Genomic DNA, 18,577 nt, shown 5'->3' with positions numbered 1-18,577 from the left:
CTGTGAATTTCACATGCAGTCTGCATCTGGCTTTGTGAGATGCAAGGTGATATTATACTACCCACAGTATTTAAATTTCTGTGCTTCAGGGTATGAGCAGGCAAGTTGAACATTTACTCTATGCATCAAGCTCTCGGCTTTGACTCATAAAGTCATTGATAGGAAGGTTGGCTGCCAGTGAGTCAAACGAGGGGCCTGTAGGTAAAACTGATTTGTGAATCGTGAATGTAAAATTGTGAATTTCCAAATAAAACATGAGTAAATTCGATGAGAGACAAAACCAATGTCTCAGGAGGCTGGATTCAGGCAAAGGTTTAACCTGGATCTAATATATCTGAAATGTCTTTTAGTTTTCTTTCAACAAACGCTGGCTGTTATCAGTTATTTTGCGGGACAATGAGGTAGAAAAAGGTTGGAATACTTAAAACTTTACAGCCATCAGCTTTTTGAGTCCAGACTTATTTCAGACATATTTATTGATAGCATTTTGGTGTTACATTCTTGGAATTACGCCAGAAGTTCTTTTAAACAGCATTTGATCCGGAGGCTTATGAGATGATATTTACTTTTAGGCCTGTCCTTAGAGTTCTTAGAGCTAGATTTGACAAAGATAGATTTGATTTGTAATTTCACCCTTTTATTTTCCACTCACTGCCCGGGGTTTATGAGTAATTGGTTGGTAAATTCCATGATGCAATCAGGACTATTTGATGCACAGGCCTCATTAACAGAAGTGACAGAGCTGATCAATATCAAGAAACAGGGCTCACAACTGTGCAGTTTAAAACAAGCATGCTCCAATCAGATTAATAGCAACTTGCATGACAGTAAGCAAGTGCTAAATTATTTTACACAGAGATTAACTTTTTTTATATAACTAGTTTTTTATTTTTTTATTTAACATTTCACCTTCAAACAAAAACACTAAGCACATAAAATGTATCTTGGGTTCATTAGAGGTACTTGCACTATGTGGAGACCCTTCAAGAAATGGGTTAGGGTTTAACCCACCTTGGGTCACGATTTCATAGTTTTAGAAAACTTCCACCAGAAGCCCATTAGTAGAATTTACTTCCTTACTGCTGTCGGGTCCCTAGGAGGTGGTAAAGTACATTTTTTAGGGGGGAGACATTCCAGATGTTGACCTTAATGTGAAATTAGCCAGAAGACAATCATAGCCCATTTTCTTCTCTGTTCTTCTTTCTCTGCAGTGTTTTTCTGTTTTATCTTTTCACTTTTGCTCTTTCACTCTCAATCCCAATCTGATTCTTGAATCTTTATTTTCCCTCCTGTCATGCGCCCTTTGCTGTGTGGTCTTAATGTTTCTGGTTAGTGCTGAGAAAAGGAGAAAGAACAAGATTTCTGGCCTGCGTTCCTTTGGTTCAGTGCCATACAAGGAGAATGCTCAGACAGGCAGTCTGTGGTGTTGTGCCAGGAGAAGTGATGAAGGAGGGGTCTGACAGCTTTATAATAGCCGGCACTTTCAAATTAAACAAATTTATAGCTCCAGTGAATGCTCTGATGTGGGTGATTAACAATGAGAAGGATTCCCAGCAGTCCAGAAATTAAGTGTTACGGTGGCTATAAGTGTTTCTGAACCATGTCAAATACCTGATCAGTAGTGAGAGAAAACAAGTTTTTTGTAAATTGCCTTGCTGATAACTCCTCACATTAATTTCATGCTTTTAATGTCAGGTCACTGACTTGCATTTCTTCTGAAGGCAATCCAGGTGCTCTATTAGCCTACACCATCTGCATATCACACACAGCAACAGTATATGCTGCAATTGTAGCTAAACCATTAATGGAGTTGTATAAATATACTGTATATACACAGGTACATGCAGAGCCAGTCATTTAAAACTGCAGCATTGTATCTTGGATGTATTTAATATGCTATTTGTTATTGTTTTGTCAGAAAATCTGCAGTTGATCAGATGATACATAACATGTAAGAACACCATAAATGCACCAAAAACCAACCTCAACATTTTAAACGTTAAATATTATAGTACATTTCTAATTCACTCACAGTAAATTTACTTACTTTTACTTTTCGGTTGCTTAACATTTCCTGCAAGGGCAATGAAATATACAGCATAAGGAGATAGTGAGGCTCCTTTATCTGATATTTGCAAATTTATTCTGATCTTCGTAGATATATTGTGTGTATATATATTTTCTTCTCCAGTTATATAATTAAAATAATTTCTTACTTTTTTTCATATATTTCATATTATTTTTTGTATTATTATTTTTTTTTCATTTTCAGTCTCCTTTCATCAACACTACAGATGCAATGTTTTTATACTCTTATGGTTTTCTTTCCTCTCCACACTTTTTCACCAACGATGCCCAAAAACAGGCCATCAAAAATGACTGAGAGCAGAGTATTAATTATTGGAGTGCCCACACTCAAACACTTTACCTGACTAGACACACTAATAATGACCTTCAGGTGTACATTATTGAGGATCTCTCTCCTAAATGGGCGCAAAGCGGTTTGGTCTTTACTCTGAGCATTAACGTCAGAGTTTAAAGCTAGCAACACCCCTTTCCTGCTCTTTTTTTCCCTCTTGGATTCTTCTTTTCAGCCGGACTCTGAGCACAATCTCTTCTTCCGCTTCTTCAATTAACCAAGCCTTATTCCTGGGCAAGAGCAATTGCATGCCCATTAATTGCAGAGTTAAACTAATCATTATGAAAGAAAAACAAATGCCCCATTATATTTGCCTGGTGCCGGGTAATTTTAATCAGCTCACATAAAAGAATAATATCTTGGTGGAATTGAATAATGAATAAAGGAGAATTTTTCATCTCTTAATGTGTGTGTGTGTATGCATTCTTCAGTGTTATGTTTGTGTGTTACAGAGCAATAAGAAGAATGGGTGTACATGTGTAAATGAGTGTGTATCTGTATGTGTAGAAATATGTGTGTGTATTGCTCCTTTTATGTGCTTGCGCCTGTGTGTCCTAAATTATTTCCCAACTTGATTATTGCATTTATTTTTTTTTATTTTTTTACTAAACTACATATTTCCCCACAGGCCATTTCAGATGCCCATAAAATGATGGTTGTTTTGCGCATTTGGGATATGACTGTATGTGACTGAGAGTAGGCTGGTGCATGCTGGGATATGAATGGGTGTGATTTGGACAGAAGGCGGTGGGAGTTAGTGTCTAGTTGTTTTTCATGCTTCATTGCTTTGTTTGTGATGAGGCCTCTTACACTGTACACTTACATCTCGGTGACAGGGAAATAATTCTGTAAGATGAGATGATTATCACTTCACATGTAAACTGGGAATTCTTCCACTTTATTAACTCGGAATTCTATTCAAGAATCTGTTGTGATTGATGTGAGTCCTCACACTGACATGATTCGGTCTGTTCATGCGAACACCAGATTATAGTAAGCAATATAAACCTTAGTTTAGTTACATTTTAAATAAAAATTCATATTTAATTTATTTTCATTACTAGTACACCTAATACACAAGACTATTGTACCTGCAACCTTTACACCACACACACAACAATAAACACATATATCTAAGAGTATATGACTGTACTGAAGTGTATAAAGTGCAATAATGGTATGGAAAAACACACTCCATCAATCCAATTTGCTCAGCTTGTTAGGATCACAATGGCAACAGGCCAACAAGCAAGGTAGCCCAGACACCCCTCTCCCTAGCCACATTCTCAAGCTCTTCCTCGGGGATCCTGAGACGCTCCCAGGCCACATGGGATGTGTAATCCCTCTGGTGTGTTCTGGGTCTGCCCCGAGGTCTCCTCAGTTGAACGTGCCCAGAATAACTTCACAGGGAAGCATCCTAATCAGATGTTCAAAACAACCTCAACTCTCCCATTTCAAAACTGACTGGTAAAGGCCACGTATTCTGTCAAAGTCAAATCCTGTGAGTGCAACTATTTTCTGCCATCCCATTCTCTTGATCACTCAGAACCCAAAGCTAATGAACATGCAATGGTTGGAAAGTAGATCATCCAGTAAATCTCGCTTGAGTCCCTCTTCATCATGACAGTCTAGCATCCACATTGCCACCAATCCACTTATATCATGTTCTATTTTACTTTGACTTATAAACAAAACTCCAAATTCCTTGAACTCCTTCTCTCAGGGAAGTGACTCACACTGACTTTTCGCAGCAGAGTGTCATGGTCTCAGTCTTGATGCTCCCCAGTGTGCATTAGGGGTTACGGTCTGATGCAGCAGAACTGCATGATGACATGATGACAACAAGTCCACACTTGGGTGCAACTACATACTATTATATTGATTAAATCAATTAGTTTAGTCTGTAATCATCATAATCAGTCGAAAATAATCATCGTAAAATTATCTGTCCAACTTTCCAAAAGTGCAAAAAGCTGCAAATCCTCAAATTTGTCCCCCATTTTTACCGGGTGGATAGCTTTAATGATGCAAATTCTTGTTTAATGACTAATCAGTTAATTGACTTGCAGCTTTGCCTCTACCTTCTCTGCATAATGGCATTCCAGTGGTGGATAAAACAATAGTGAATAGCATCTTTCTCCCTACATCAGTGCTGGGTTCTCTGTCCTGGCCTGACCCTAATATGCTGGGCCTCCACAGACCATTGATGTCGGATGTTGCCTGTGCTGCTCGCCCCCTTTTGGGATCTCATAGCGGCTGTGTAGTAGGCTACATGAAATTTTCAGCGCATTGCTCCAGCTGGTGGAGTAGTGAAGTCTTTTGAATCAGTTAGAGAGCAAGGCTTGTGTGAAGAATAATAGAAATTGGATATGTCTGTTGATTCAGTCTCCTCACATTCTTTGTACATGTGGATAATCTGAGTAAAGCATGAATAATATACTGATAGTACATAAGATGAATATGTCTTTTGGCAAAATGATGATGTTGGAATGCCTGTGAATGGCAGTCACGACAACATCTCACCTACCCTCGTCTGTCATCATGCATCAGCAGCCGTTGCTTGTACTGATTCACTCCAAAAACAAAGAAGACAGGTTGCGGTGTATTGGTGTATCAGTATCACATAAGAGAATGAAATAGACTTTTTGTAGCCTACCTTTGTAGTAAAGTGGTTCATTTTATGTAAATGGTTAAAATGCACCCTAGGGAACAAGAACTCACATTATTACCAATCCATAAATACCAGAGAAAATCATATGTCACATGTGTTTGGACCTTAGTGCTGTGGTGGTTTATATGTCTGCAGCTGCACATGTCCACATTTTATGTCCACATCATTGTGCGTGCATCAGAGGCGGTTATATTTCAGCCACCAGACTCAGCCCATAAAGTAGAACCCAATAGCTATAATGTGACACTCTTGCCCTTCAATCACCTGTTTGACAGACCAGTGCACAATGTGGTAATGGTGACACAGAGCAGCATGAAGCAGAACTGCACCCAGACTGGCATCTTAACTTTGCCTTTCAGAAGTTTTCAGGCAGAAATATTTAACACACTATGAAATCATTTGTCCTAAAAATTCCATTATTGAGGTCAAGGAAGTTAAAGTAGTACTTATAGGGAAATCGATTTAAAGTTCACATGCTTATCACAAATATGAATCATTAATGCAGAAATGAACTGCAATTTCAGTTAAATTACAGTTTAAATGAGAAATTTTGAGAGGCCTATCAGAAGGTGACACCCATCTTTACAAAAATTATATGAAAAAGTAAGAATGAGTCGGTTGCTTGAAATAGCAGGAGAGCCCTAATGATATTATTATCCATGTAATAGAAGTCTTATGGTTACCACCCATGTTGCTCATTCCAAAGAAATACCTAAACTAAAAGCAAAACTTAAATTCAATTCAACTCAGTGACTGACACATATGCACCCAGTGTATTAATATTGCAGCATAGTGGCATAAAAAATGTCATAATAAACTTCAATACAAATGTTTTCCAATGGAATTTCTTATTTTCTATTCAGTTCTAGGCCTGTTCAGTCTCAGTGAACTGATTAATGTTGTCTAATGAAAATAAATGGCAAATCTATATGATTGCTTTTTTTGTGCACAGCAGACAAATGTATTAATGGTTGTTGTTTGACTATGGGGGGTTCCTATATTTGTTTTCTATTAGTAGGCTGTGACTTTGACTGGCACTATTTCACTTGTAAAAACAAAACTGTGTTTGCGTTAATGAAAAAAAATGTCTTTGTTTAGTTTACTTGCAACTAGTGCTGTCAAACGATTAAAATATTTAATCTCGATTAATCGCATTAATGTCATAGTTAACTCACAATTAATCGCACATTTTTATCTTTTCTAAATGTCCCTTGATTTCTTTTTGTCCCATTATTTTTTCTCATTTTAATGCTCTTATCAACATGGAAAAGTGGATCAGCTTGCTTTGTGTAAATGTTGTTTTTATTGAAAAATCATCCATTGTCACCTGGCTTTGAAGAGGGGGCGGAGAATTCGCATCAGCTGTGTGCTTGGCCATCAAGTGGTATTTCAGACTGGACGTGCTGCGATGATAGCTCAGTTCACAACGAACTCAGCATTATTTTAGTCACAAATATACACATGGCAACCCCCATGTAGAGGCTGAGGGTCCAATGAGGTTGTTGTTTTTGGAGCATGGGATGTCGAGGCATTTTTAGAAAATGAAGTACTTGCAGAGTTTGGCAGTGAATCAATATTGCTTATGTCTGAATGATAGAACAGTCTGAACTGACTCGGTAGTCTGCGTCGCCTGTACACTTTCCAACGTACAGCCAATCACAGTGTGTTACATCGCCTGTAAATGCAGGACCCTAAGCAGCTCTGCCAGCCACCAGCTCCCTTACAGTCAATGGCGGCAAACATAGATTTTGTTTTTCATCTTGTATCGTGACTTTTTTTTTTTTTCTATGTATGCCAGATTTTGAGCCATGAGAAAGGCCAGGTTAGCCTTGTTTTCAGTCTAGCCAATTGCCGGAAATGCCTTTTGCTAGGTGTGAATCCCTGCAACTACAAGAGGTCCTTGAGCATGCAGTCATAAATGTGCACACAAATTATAGGCAGATGGGTTCAATAGTATGTGAGATAAGATGCAAACAGATATACACACGGACACACTCAATGTAGTTATGAAGTATTGTATAGTCAAGACTATTTTTTTTTCGTGTGCAACCAACAAATCAAGTATGACTGCAGTGCATTTCTGAATTCAACTGTGAAGTTCAGAATCTGACATGTTTGCATGATTTAAATGAGTGCTGCAGAGCATCACTTCTGTGTGTCCACGGCCTTCAGTGGGTCCCACATATACTGCACATCCAGCAGACATCACCTAGCAGACTCTCGCTTGACATGCTTTAATAACACCTCAACAACCAGACTCTTGCGTGGGCAGGGGTTCCCAAAGGCACTGAAGCACTAATCTTTTTCACTTCCCTCGCCAACATGATCTTAGGCTGAAACACATACTAAGAAGGGGCCAAGCCAGGTAGTGTTATAATGGGATTTATACTAAATACATTGACAAATAATTCCCTTGTAATGCAGCAGAGATATGGTTGTCAAAGAAAGCGTTATCCAAAACACAGTCTAAGCCTGCTCAACTATGTTCCAGTGATCAGGTTTGGTTTTTATTCCGGCTCTTTTCTCATAATGTGACACTTCTCGGCTTACTCTCTTTGAAACAGAATAAGAGGTAGGGGGGCACACACACTTGGGTAAGTCTGGACACACACACTTGATCTCTTTGAAATCCACACACACTTCATGCAGCCGGCTAAGCCTGGTTGAGACTTGGCGGGTAGCGATATGGCCAGCTTTATCCGATCCCAGCCTTGTCTTAAAAGTGTGTGTGAGTGAATGTGATGTGTTGAAACATTTATGTCTTCTGATGTGCATGACTCACATTATGTCTGTTCATTTGGTGCATGCCTGCAGACTTGATGTGTGGCTTGTATTATATTAGATTTGCTAAGTTTATGTATTTAAATGGTAGTTGTGTGTGTGTGTGTGTGTGTGTGTGTGTGTTTAGTAAATAGGAGACACAAAAAGAAAAAGGCATGTAAAGTAACACTATAACCAGAAAGACAGAAAAAGAGAATGAAGAAAAGCACAAAATATTAGACTCTATACAGTATGCTGTGATTTATTTTATATTAAAGTAATCTTGTTATGCAATGTTTAAAAGGTTTTCAGCTTATCATACACTCCTCTGTTGTAAACATGCAATTAACACAATGTTAAATTTAAAATTCTCTCACAGACCTGTTCTGTACACCATAATAATAATTTATAATTTAAATTAAGTGGTTTAAAAATGCATGGCAGCTATACCTAAAAGTGAAATCACTGAGAGGTAACAGGGGCTATAGTACAATTACATCAGTAAATGTAACACTTTTATTGCAATGTGAGTGTCTAGAACAGTGCAAGGGTCAAATTCAATATGTCCATACTTTACCTTTTTAGTCAGTTGACAGGCAATGGCTCACACTTAATTATTGAGGACTAATGCGCCTGTAAGTACGTCCACTAAAAGGGCTTTTTTATGACGGCAAAATTGTTAGTCTGTTACGTGTTTGACAACATTATGGACAGTGTTTAAGAGTAATATCTTTTTGTTCAACCAGTAACTAAACAGAAAGCTATTATCGCTTACCACCAGAATTCATTAACAAAAAGGTAATTTTACTTTGCAGATCATTGTAAAACACACAATCAGCAACTCTGGTTTGGTCAAAATAAATCCATTCACAGAGTTAGATGAGAAAATGTCATGCTGCCTGTACTGTTCTGCGTTTTAGTCCAGTTTTTCTGAAGCTGTAACACACAAAGGGAGACTCACATGCCCGCGCAGCTTAACCGGCTAAGTAAAAAAAGCACAGAGAAGCTCAGATAACAACAGAAAGCAATGTGATGTCATTCTCTACTCAGGATACCATTACTCCATTATATCTTTACATAGCAAATAGTTGTTTGCTGCTATATTAAAGCATGCAGAAGTTTCCATGGATATTATGACACTTTTTGCACCTTGCAAACATTTCAGAACTACTTTTCAAGCCATAATTGGCGAAACACTGGCAATTGGAAACACTGATATGGTCAGACAGGGAAAATCTTTATTTAATGCGGGCCCTTCAGTAATAATCATAGTGCCCCTAAGGCTAAAGACAAAACTCTGTCAGTTGTCCACTGGATCTCCAATATTGTGACAACTGTGTAACTGCAAAGCCTCTGAAGGCACATAACACAGAGTATGGAGGGAGGGGAGGATGGAAGGAAAGAGTAGAGGGATTTGAAAGGGGAAATATAAACCTGATCGCCAGCTGTGCGCCCAGTGTTTATTTAGCCAGAGCTGCTGGGTCGTAGTGAAGACAGAGTGAGAGAAGAAAAGAAAGAAAGTTGTGACTGGAGGGAGGACGGGAGAGAGGCAAGGTTTATTAAGGTACTGTTGGATGAATGGGCCTCGAGGGAGGAGAGGGATGGAATGGAGGGAGGGAGGCCGTTAGAGAAAATGAACATGACTGGGACAGAGAAGAATAAAAAAGAGCGGGCAGGGAAGAATGAAGGGAGGGAGAGAAAGGAAAACAAGAAAAGGAGACTGAGGGAGGAGGAAAGAAATGGGAGGCAGGGAGGCCAGACTGGGCCTGTGAAAGGCTGTCTTTGTTTGAGGCACGCTTGAGAAAAGCTAAAAATACTGCTAATACCGTCTGGACACCCTACTGCTTCCTCTACACCCGCCACGTGTGTGTGTGTGTGGGGGGGGGGGTATGGATCACATTTCTCCATGGTTAAGATTTAGGATTAACCTCAGGGGTCAAGTCCTCACCTCTCTGCACAACCCACCCACACACCCCCATCAGACACACATATTTTAACTCCCCCGCAGATGCACACCCATTATAGCAACTATGCACACACACAGTCACTGCCCCTGACACCCGAACACCCCTCTGGGCTCATTCTCTAAATTTTAACCGTCCCTTTCAAGTGTGTCTAAATGGGAGGGATTAGTGTAATAGTCTAATGTTACAATGACATACTTTACTCTACGACTTGCCACCGTATATCACAGGGTGCTCCCCCCTTTCCCCTGCACCCCCCACAACCCAGATGTCTCGAATGCTTTAGTTTCTGGAAGTAACTGTCCCTCTGCCTCACTAAAATGCTCAAACAGATGGAGGTATTAAAATGTTGGCCATCAGCTATCAGGATTTCAACACTCAAATATCTTTTGAACCACACCAGTTGTCAAAGCCATACTCAGCGTATCCATCAGTCTGTTTATTCCTGAAATGCCCGACTGCTGCACTGTGTATTACTTTTCTCACCTTGTTGTCCCCATCTGCATAAATTAAAGTCTTTTCATCTTGTTTTGTTAGGATGTTTCTCCCTGATGCCATTTTGAAAATTAGTGATTTATTATGGATGACACACATTCATTCATTATTATCATCATCACCATTTAATCTGTCAATGTGCCAGATCTGTAGTCCCTGGGTGAAAAGTGAAGTGAAAAGCCCATTGATCGCACTTTTAGAAACTCATTTTGTTATGTTAGCCTTTTACGCGATGAAGACAAGATTGAAATAATAATGTTTCTAGTCTAATACATTTTTATTAGCTTTGATACAGCGTACAGATACTTTTTATTTTACCCCTTAAAGATAGTATGTCCGGAAATGTTCTGTAACTTTAAATCATACTTGATATTGATATCACAGTTAGTAACTTTTATTAAAATAACTTTTTGTCATTATGTTAACGGTATTTTGACAGTAATACATGAGACAGATAATCTGTGAAAAAAGTTGCTCGGGCATGTTCTAGTGCTCCTAACGGCATTCGCAAGAATGCATTGGGCCTGGATAAAAACAACCAATCAGAGGCGAGAAATATATGAAAAAGCTTGGTTGGAATCTTGAAAACAGTTGATTGTTGAATCCCATTCCCAGAGCCCTAAAGTGTCTGTATTTGATGTCCTGGGCATGAGACTCAACAATCACTTACCCTTCTCACCTCTGACTAGTTGTTTTCATTCAAGCCCGGTAGATTCTTGTATTTGCCATTGGGAGAACAAGGAGGAGCCAGAGGAACCAGATTTTTTCACAGATTATCTGTCTCGTGTACTACTGTCAGGATATAGTGAAAGTTTCAGCAAGACAAAGAAATATTATTCTAAAAATTACCTACTACATCTTTAATTTGAATTTATTAGTTTAGAGACAAATATTCTGTTCAAAATTCAGAGCACTCAGGATCAGTGTTGAGTGCCACCGATGGACTCAGGGGGTGCCTCCATGTCTATGCCACTCTAGAGGACGAAACACACTAAGATGCCCTTCCAGTGGAGAAAACATGATCAAGTGCCCTCTAGGGTGCTGAGCCTAAACCTGACTTAGTTATTTTACTATAAATGCATCAAACCCTTCTGTGCGCGGGTGGCCGGTTGGCTCAGTTGGTGGAGCTGGCGACCCATGTACAGAGTTGCTGCAGTGGCCCGGGTTCAAATCTGACCCGCGGCCCTTTGCTGCGTGTCATCCCCTCTCTCTCTCTCTCTCTCTCTACCCACCTTTCCTGTCGATCTTCAGCTGTCCTATCCCATAAAGCCATGAAAAGGCCAAAAGAATAACATTAAAAAAAAAAAAGAAAAACCTTCTCTGGGCTGGTGCCTTTTTTTTTTTCATCCCTGCCCTTACCAGTCCACCACTGTTTAGTGGCATAGTCAACAAATAATTAAGAACACCAGCAGTAAGTCTGTGCTCATTGCCTTTGTACTACTGAAGCATACAATGACTGTATATCACTGCTTTTTGTCACTGAGAACTTCTTGGTGTTGTCCGCAAGTAAGTTACCATTTCAAGCAGGAAATTTTAAACAGATTGCATTTCAAAAGAACCCTTTCCAGTCCTCTTGTGGACAATTTGACCTATCATACAACTACAGTTTAGTCTCTGTCAATGTTTCACGTTTCCAACAATGGTTTAAGGTTCTACACACAGCACACAGTCCTGTTTGATATAAAATGTTAAACCAAAGGGAATTCAGCCCTTTTCTGAGTCATGTTGTTCTGTCTGATCCGACATCTGCACGAGGCCGCGAGGAGAGAGGGAGAACAGAGAGGAGAGGGGAAAGAAAAACACAGCCAGAGATGTGCAGCAAATGGCTGGCAATGGAGGAAAAGGGAGATGAGGATAAAAAGAGGACAAATGAGAAAGATGGCGAGAGGATAAAAGCTTAAAAGAACACTAGTACGAAATGAAAGAAGAAGAGTTTAGACCAAAGAGGTGGGAGGGATCTACTGTAGAGGATGGGATGACTATAAAAGAAGAGAAAGAAGGGAAAGATAGACAAAGAAATGTGTTAAGGTTTCAGAAACATAAGAATCAGCCCTGCAGGGGGGCTCTTTGTCTCTCTACCCAGAAAATCAGCTGGGGGGATCGAGGGGAGAAGCCCAGAACAGATCAATAATGCATGCACACACACACAAACATACACACACACAATCAAACACACTCACATACACACACAGCAATATGCACCCAAACTCACACTGACACGATACCAGTCATTATCCTTCTAAGCATTTTCAAAGCTGACCCCTTAACTGCAGCAAAATGGTTCCCTATGTAGAATGCCTATTTCAGAAATCCCAGAGGGGTCCGTATAGGTATTACATGCAAATAGTCACTCAGTCATCATAGGGTTGGGTTTAAATAAATACTGCATATAAATATAGCAGAAAAGCTCTCAGGGAGGGAGGGGCAGAGAAAGAGCGAGGGTTTCAGAAATATCAGCTCTGCAATACTGAAACCATGTAATCAGCTGTAAGTGACAAGATCCTTTTATCCATGTTTTAAAATGATCAGCTACAGTGACAAGGCTCTGCTGCTCTGATGGTTGTCTTTTTAGGATAATTGTTGAGCAAGTTCATGGTATCTCTATAGTATGACACAGTTAAAGTGCAGTGTGACTCATAGGTTTATTGTAAAGGAAAAAATAATATGGTTTGTCAAGTAAAGCTTCTCTAAATTGTTTTTAGTGACAGACAAGCCAACTTTCTGTTTGCAAGTCATTTTAAAACAAGAATTTTAATGATTAGTCAATTAATTGATTATTTCATTAACCATTAAATTAATTCCCTACTATTATGATAATCGATTAATTGTTTTAAGTAATTTTTCAAGAGGAAAAAGTTTTTGCTTTTTTGAATATTTTCTGGTTTCTTCAGTCCTCTATGGCAATAATCTGAATTTCTTTGGGTTGTGGACAAAATAGAAAAAATTGAGAACGTCACCCTAGGTTTTGGGAAACACTGATAAACATTTTTACTGCCAATGTATGGACTAAAAAACTAATTAATTGAGAAAATGATCGAAAGGTTAATCAATAATGACCATATCCATTAGTTGCAAGCTTACCACACAAAACGTGATCCGAGTATTTCTGTTGTGAAGGAATCAAAACATTCAAGGTGTAAACTCTACAGGCATTAGATGCTAGACAATTTAATAACAGTCTCTGTCGTTCAAAACACATTTTCTTCACAGCAACCCAACATTCAAAAAGCTATCGCTTCGCCATCTGTCATCTCACTTAAGTGCAACATACATGATTAAATAACTGAAAGTTTGAGTATTTTACAAACAAGTCCTCAAAATGTAAGACAGACACCTGTGGCAACCAGGAACAGCTGTTAACAAAATGCATCTCCTATACAATCACACAAACTGAAATTAGCATATTCCTTAAGACCTATTCTTTTCTATGTATGCGCACACACCTTCTGCATGTTAGAAACACATTCACACTCGCCTGGTTCAGTGCAGTCTGTCTATAGGTACATCCAGTGAAGGTGTTAAAGGAGGAGAGACAAATCTGGTCTTTTTGTCTGTATGTGACTCTTTTCATAACTGTGAACAGCACAAATCATGGACTCTGATCTTTTCAATTCTGAGTTGGACCATTTTCATATGTGGTCCAAATAACCTCTGTGCTTGTGTGTTGAGCAGGTTATAGGCAGTTGTTTGAGTTTGAGAAAGTGACCCAAAATGTCCCATGACAATTAAAGGAAATCATTGATAATAGGTCACTAAGTAGACTGACTAAGTAGTTCCTGACCTCTACTTCTTATATTACTAATTTAAATGATCATATGCAATGTGGCAAGCTTGCAGCATTGTCACCTAGTTCTGCAGCTTACAGTCATTGTTATGGTTTTATGGCATATTTACAGCCTCACAGCTCTCAACAACCCTGTCCACGTAGCTACATATTTACAGGAACGTTGAATTATTAAAGTTAGCAGGTAACTGGTGTAGAAAGTAACACATCAAGCAGCTAAATACCAGTAATATATTGGCTAAAGAAGAGCCAGGAGTTGGAGAGGGAATCAGAGCTATAACAGCAAGTATTGGACTTACACAGAAGTGTAAGTGTAGTAGACGATTGTTTGCTAACACAGTAGCCAAAAAACCTTAATGAGATAATATGTCGATAGCGTCCATCTACTTGGTTTGGAGTTCTCCTGCTCCCTTGTGGCCAAAAATAAATAAATCAATGAATTTGGCCTTAACAAAAGAGTATGCAAATGTACAGTAAAAAGTGCAACAAACAAGATGTAAAGCCTGAGCAAACAATAGGAAAACCTCAATAAAACTGTCTGTAAGGGAACAGAGACGCTTGCTTTTCTGGCAAGCGTGAGAACATCCTCATGAATATTGATTTGACAGCTGTCAAAAAAAATTGTGGTATGAAGTTGGGCACATCCACATTAAAATGTTCAAGTAAATAAAGAAAAGCTTTCTTTCCCTATGGGTCATTCCAAACTGCAGTCCTCCTTGGTGACAGCAAGAAATGGAGAAGGCTCTTTCATATTCCATAAGCTCTGAAATAGGAAGGGATCGGATTATGTTCTCCGGTTTGGAGGGGAGTGGGAGTTTGTGTTTTACTGTAAAAAGAATGGGGAGAAACAGAAAAAATACCTAAATTGAGAGGGGAAAAAAAGAGAGGCCAGCACTGGAAAGAAAAAGGATAGAAAATTAAGAGATTTGCTGACCTAAATGAGGAGACATATTGTGTAGGGAGATGAAGAATGTCTCATTCAAACTGAATCAGTTCCACCCACTGATGATCTTGCTCTTTTTCTTTCTCTTTGCCTCCATGTATGTCACTTGTGCTCTTGTTGTCTATCTCCCTTTTCCTCTCCTTCTTTCACGCCACACACATAAACACACACTTAAATGTCATTCTGTCCATTCATTTACAAACAGAAGGGTGCCACATCCTCAGATGAATACATTTCTGGCAGAATATTACTGCTTTCTCTCCTTTCATTCTTTCTGCCTCCATCCTCCTCTTTTCACGCCAAGCTCTATTCAGAAGTAATGAATGCCATAATCTGGAGGGGGAGATGATTTCATCCAGAGCTTTTAGCCGCTGGACCAAGCATGAAAGCCTCAGTCTGTACTTCCAGCGTGGCGTTCCCTTTGGGACACTGTTAGCAACACGACTGGCTTTGCTCTCAAAGCAAATTATTAAATTGAGGGCTTCTTTTCTGACCATCAAAATTGCTGTCTCAAGATCAGCTTGAGAGAGGCTACAACTAGTTGAGGATGTGTCGAGATTTGGAGTAACTGAAAAGATGTGTTAATTATTTAATTCATGCATATCTGCTGTGTCAACATATTATCACTCCCAATTTGTCAAATACTGCAGCTTGTTCAGTCTCCCTCTGCTTCAAAATATCACACTGCACAAGTTGCGCAGGGCTCTGCGATCAACTTAGCAAAAAAAAAAATGCAACATCCAGTTACACTTTCTAAATAAAGTTTGATTAGGTTAAGGCACAGAAAATACTTGGTTAGGATACCTGATGTAACGTAAGTATGTTATGTAAGTTAACTTACGTACGTTACTTAAAGGTCCAGTGTATAACATTTAAAAGGTTCTATTGGTGGAAATTGAATATATTATTCATAGCTATGTTTTTGTTAGTGTATAATCACCTGAAAATAAGAATAGTTGTGTTTTCATGACCTTAGAATGAGCTGTTTTTATCTACAGCAGGTCCTCCTCCTCTTGGGCCACGTTGAACAATCATGTTTCTACACATCCTCTGCAGGTTACTGATGCATTTCTTTTAATTTTCTGAGAGAGGGGGAGCCGGCAAAATTGCGGGGTGCAGTTACACTCTAAATATTTAGCTTTATGCCTAGGAAAAAAAAAAATTAAAGTATACACTGCTACCTGTGAGCCCACTTCTTCTGCCTATGAATATATATCACGTTCATATAGATTTGGTGGATAAATCACGAATTGTATCTTTAACCCACATTGATTTGGGTGTCACAGTGTTGAAACAGGAAATCGCAGCCCATGTTATTTGACTAAAATGTCAAAGCTTTATAGAGGTCAAGGCATTGTGAATGGAGAGAGACAGACACATACGAGGTGTGAATACAAATTCCAGTACGACTAAGAAAACGGCTGCAACCACTGAATCTGTAAAACACAGAGCAGCATGAAACAGCCCAGAGGCCTTTGAAGTCTCTTTCACAGCTCCATCAGTTTGCAGTATGGAGCACTTCAACCGTCACTGCCATTGACATTGTGGTAAAACTGTAGGTGGAGTGACCTCTGTCATGGCAACCACTACTACTAACCGGAAGTACGTTTTTGTAAAATGTGCAAAAATGACACCTGATTTTTGGTGCAATTGTAAAATTATATATAGATCCTTTATATATACTATAAAGGATCTAAACATGTTTCCACAAAACATAGAATTTCTGAATGCATCAGCAGTGTTTAATTTGACCCCTTTTGAAACTTCAGTCAGTATTCAAAGTACTAAAAACTCTCTCAGTAGGCAGGACTTCTATGGTGCCAAATACAGCAGGTTTGACTGTTTATTCATATTTTTGGATAAGTACATTCTCCGAAACTTTACACTGATATTATGTGTGTCAATCATGGAATGAACATTACAAGGAGCCTCTTAAGTACTGAAAAAGCAGCCCCACAGCAATAAGTATTAATTTAGAACAGTTATTAGGCCACTGTGTCAGAGTCATAATCTTATCAGGCAATCAAAATCAAGAATCCTGTGAAAATTGAGCAGTTGAATAATTGTTTTATTATTTTCTGTGTTTTATTATTGATTATTCCTCCCATTCTTTCCTTGAGAATTAATGATTTTTGAAAGCTGACTGCAGAGGTTCAAGCCACATGTCAGCGGAGACAGAAGATACTCACAGCAAAACTGGTTGCATAATCTATCTCCATATCTCATGTCTGTGTTTGTCTCTGTATACAGTATAAATCCAAATCACATTTATCAACTGACACACCAGTAAGAAGCACTCAAAGAGCAGAAGGACACAAGTCAAGACGCTACTTAAAATAGCTGGAACGTGTCAGTGCTGCTTCTGTATGATCTGTGTATGAAGGTTGATGTGTGGGCTTGTAATTGATATGTGGCTGTTGCGGGCCACTTCTTCATGCTATTGATTTTATATCTGTTGGTCTGTCACAGCTGACCTGCCCACTGCCTCACAGCCAGCCACACACAGACATGCATAATCTAATAGAGGTGTCTGACCCCTCTAGCTCATACACACAAATAGAAGACATGAACACAAACACAGAGTAAAAAAGACAACATTTTATATAGAAAAAGAGGTAAAATAGCAGAAGAAAATTATCAAATCACCAGCCAGATCTATTTTAGTCAAGAAGCAGATGTTTAGGTACATACCATGCATTTCCTTTATCTTCTCTTTTTCTGTTTCCTTGACACCAATCCCTTTTATGTCCCATATGGCCTCTTTTTTCTTCTTTTTTAAACTGTAGTTATTCAAAAAAAACAATGCAAATTACATTGCACATTTCAATCAGTATAAACATTAACATTTTCCAATGGAGATAGCACAACTATTGCAAGAACACAGCAAAACACAAATGTCAAGTTTGTTTCTGTATATAGTTTTTTTTGTCTCCCATCCTTTGTATTTTTCAAGCATTTATTTCCCCGAGCTAGCAGCAATGTTGGTCATCCACCTGCCTTAACTTTAGCACCTCCATGAGGTTGACATGTGTGGTTTTAAGTGAAATGTTTTGACATACAAATACTGGATGAATTACCATGAAATTTGGTACATACGTTCATGCCCCCCTCTGGATGGATTATAATCAACTCTCCATCTAGTGCCATCATCATACAAAATGTAATTTGTTTTTTTAACGGCCAAACACCAGGACACTATACTTCTGTGTTTACTGCCAAACAGCAGATGCTGACAAGAAAGATGGAGACGGAGTCAACAAATAAAGTTGAAAAGAAGATTAAAGTGGATTTTTACAAAACTACAGCAAAGCAAGGCAAGTCTGACATTTGAAGAAATTTCACAGTTGTTATTGACACAGTAAATTAACGTATTTTAATGTGGGACAGAAGTAGCAAAATCTCTATTATTCAGGCACAAATGGTCAGAATGTTTGCGGAAGTACGAAGTAGGTCAGAGCAGACGCACTCTACTACGTCCCCTAAGCTAAACTGGGGTTGGCCAGCTGGCTGTGGCTTGGGTATACATTGTGGGTGTCAGTAT

At 38.9% G+C, this 18,577-nt stretch overlaps 1 long non-coding RNA gene across 1 annotated transcript in view; it reads right to left on the bottom strand.

Annotated features, from left to right (window-relative positions):
• Nucleotides 1–17,733: 17,733 nt before the first annotated feature.
• LOC127371813 (uncharacterized) overlaps nt 17,734–18,577 on the bottom strand; it is a 402,823-nt gene continuing 401,979 nt past the window's right edge. The window contains exon 3 of the long non-coding RNA XR_007886456.1: nt 17,734–17,816. This is a non-coding gene — a long non-coding RNA (uncharacterized LOC127371813). The remainder of the gene's footprint in view (nt 17,817–18,577) is intronic.

The sequence above is a fragment of the Dicentrarchus labrax genome, unplaced genomic scaffold (assembly GCF_905237075.1).
Source record: "Dicentrarchus labrax unplaced genomic scaffold, dlabrax2021, whole genome shotgun sequence".
In the NCBI taxonomy this organism is placed as follows: Eukaryota; Metazoa; Chordata; class Actinopteri; family Moronidae; genus Dicentrarchus; species Dicentrarchus labrax.
Note: the sequence above shows the minus strand (reverse complement) of the source record. Positions and strands in the feature narration are given on the sequence as shown.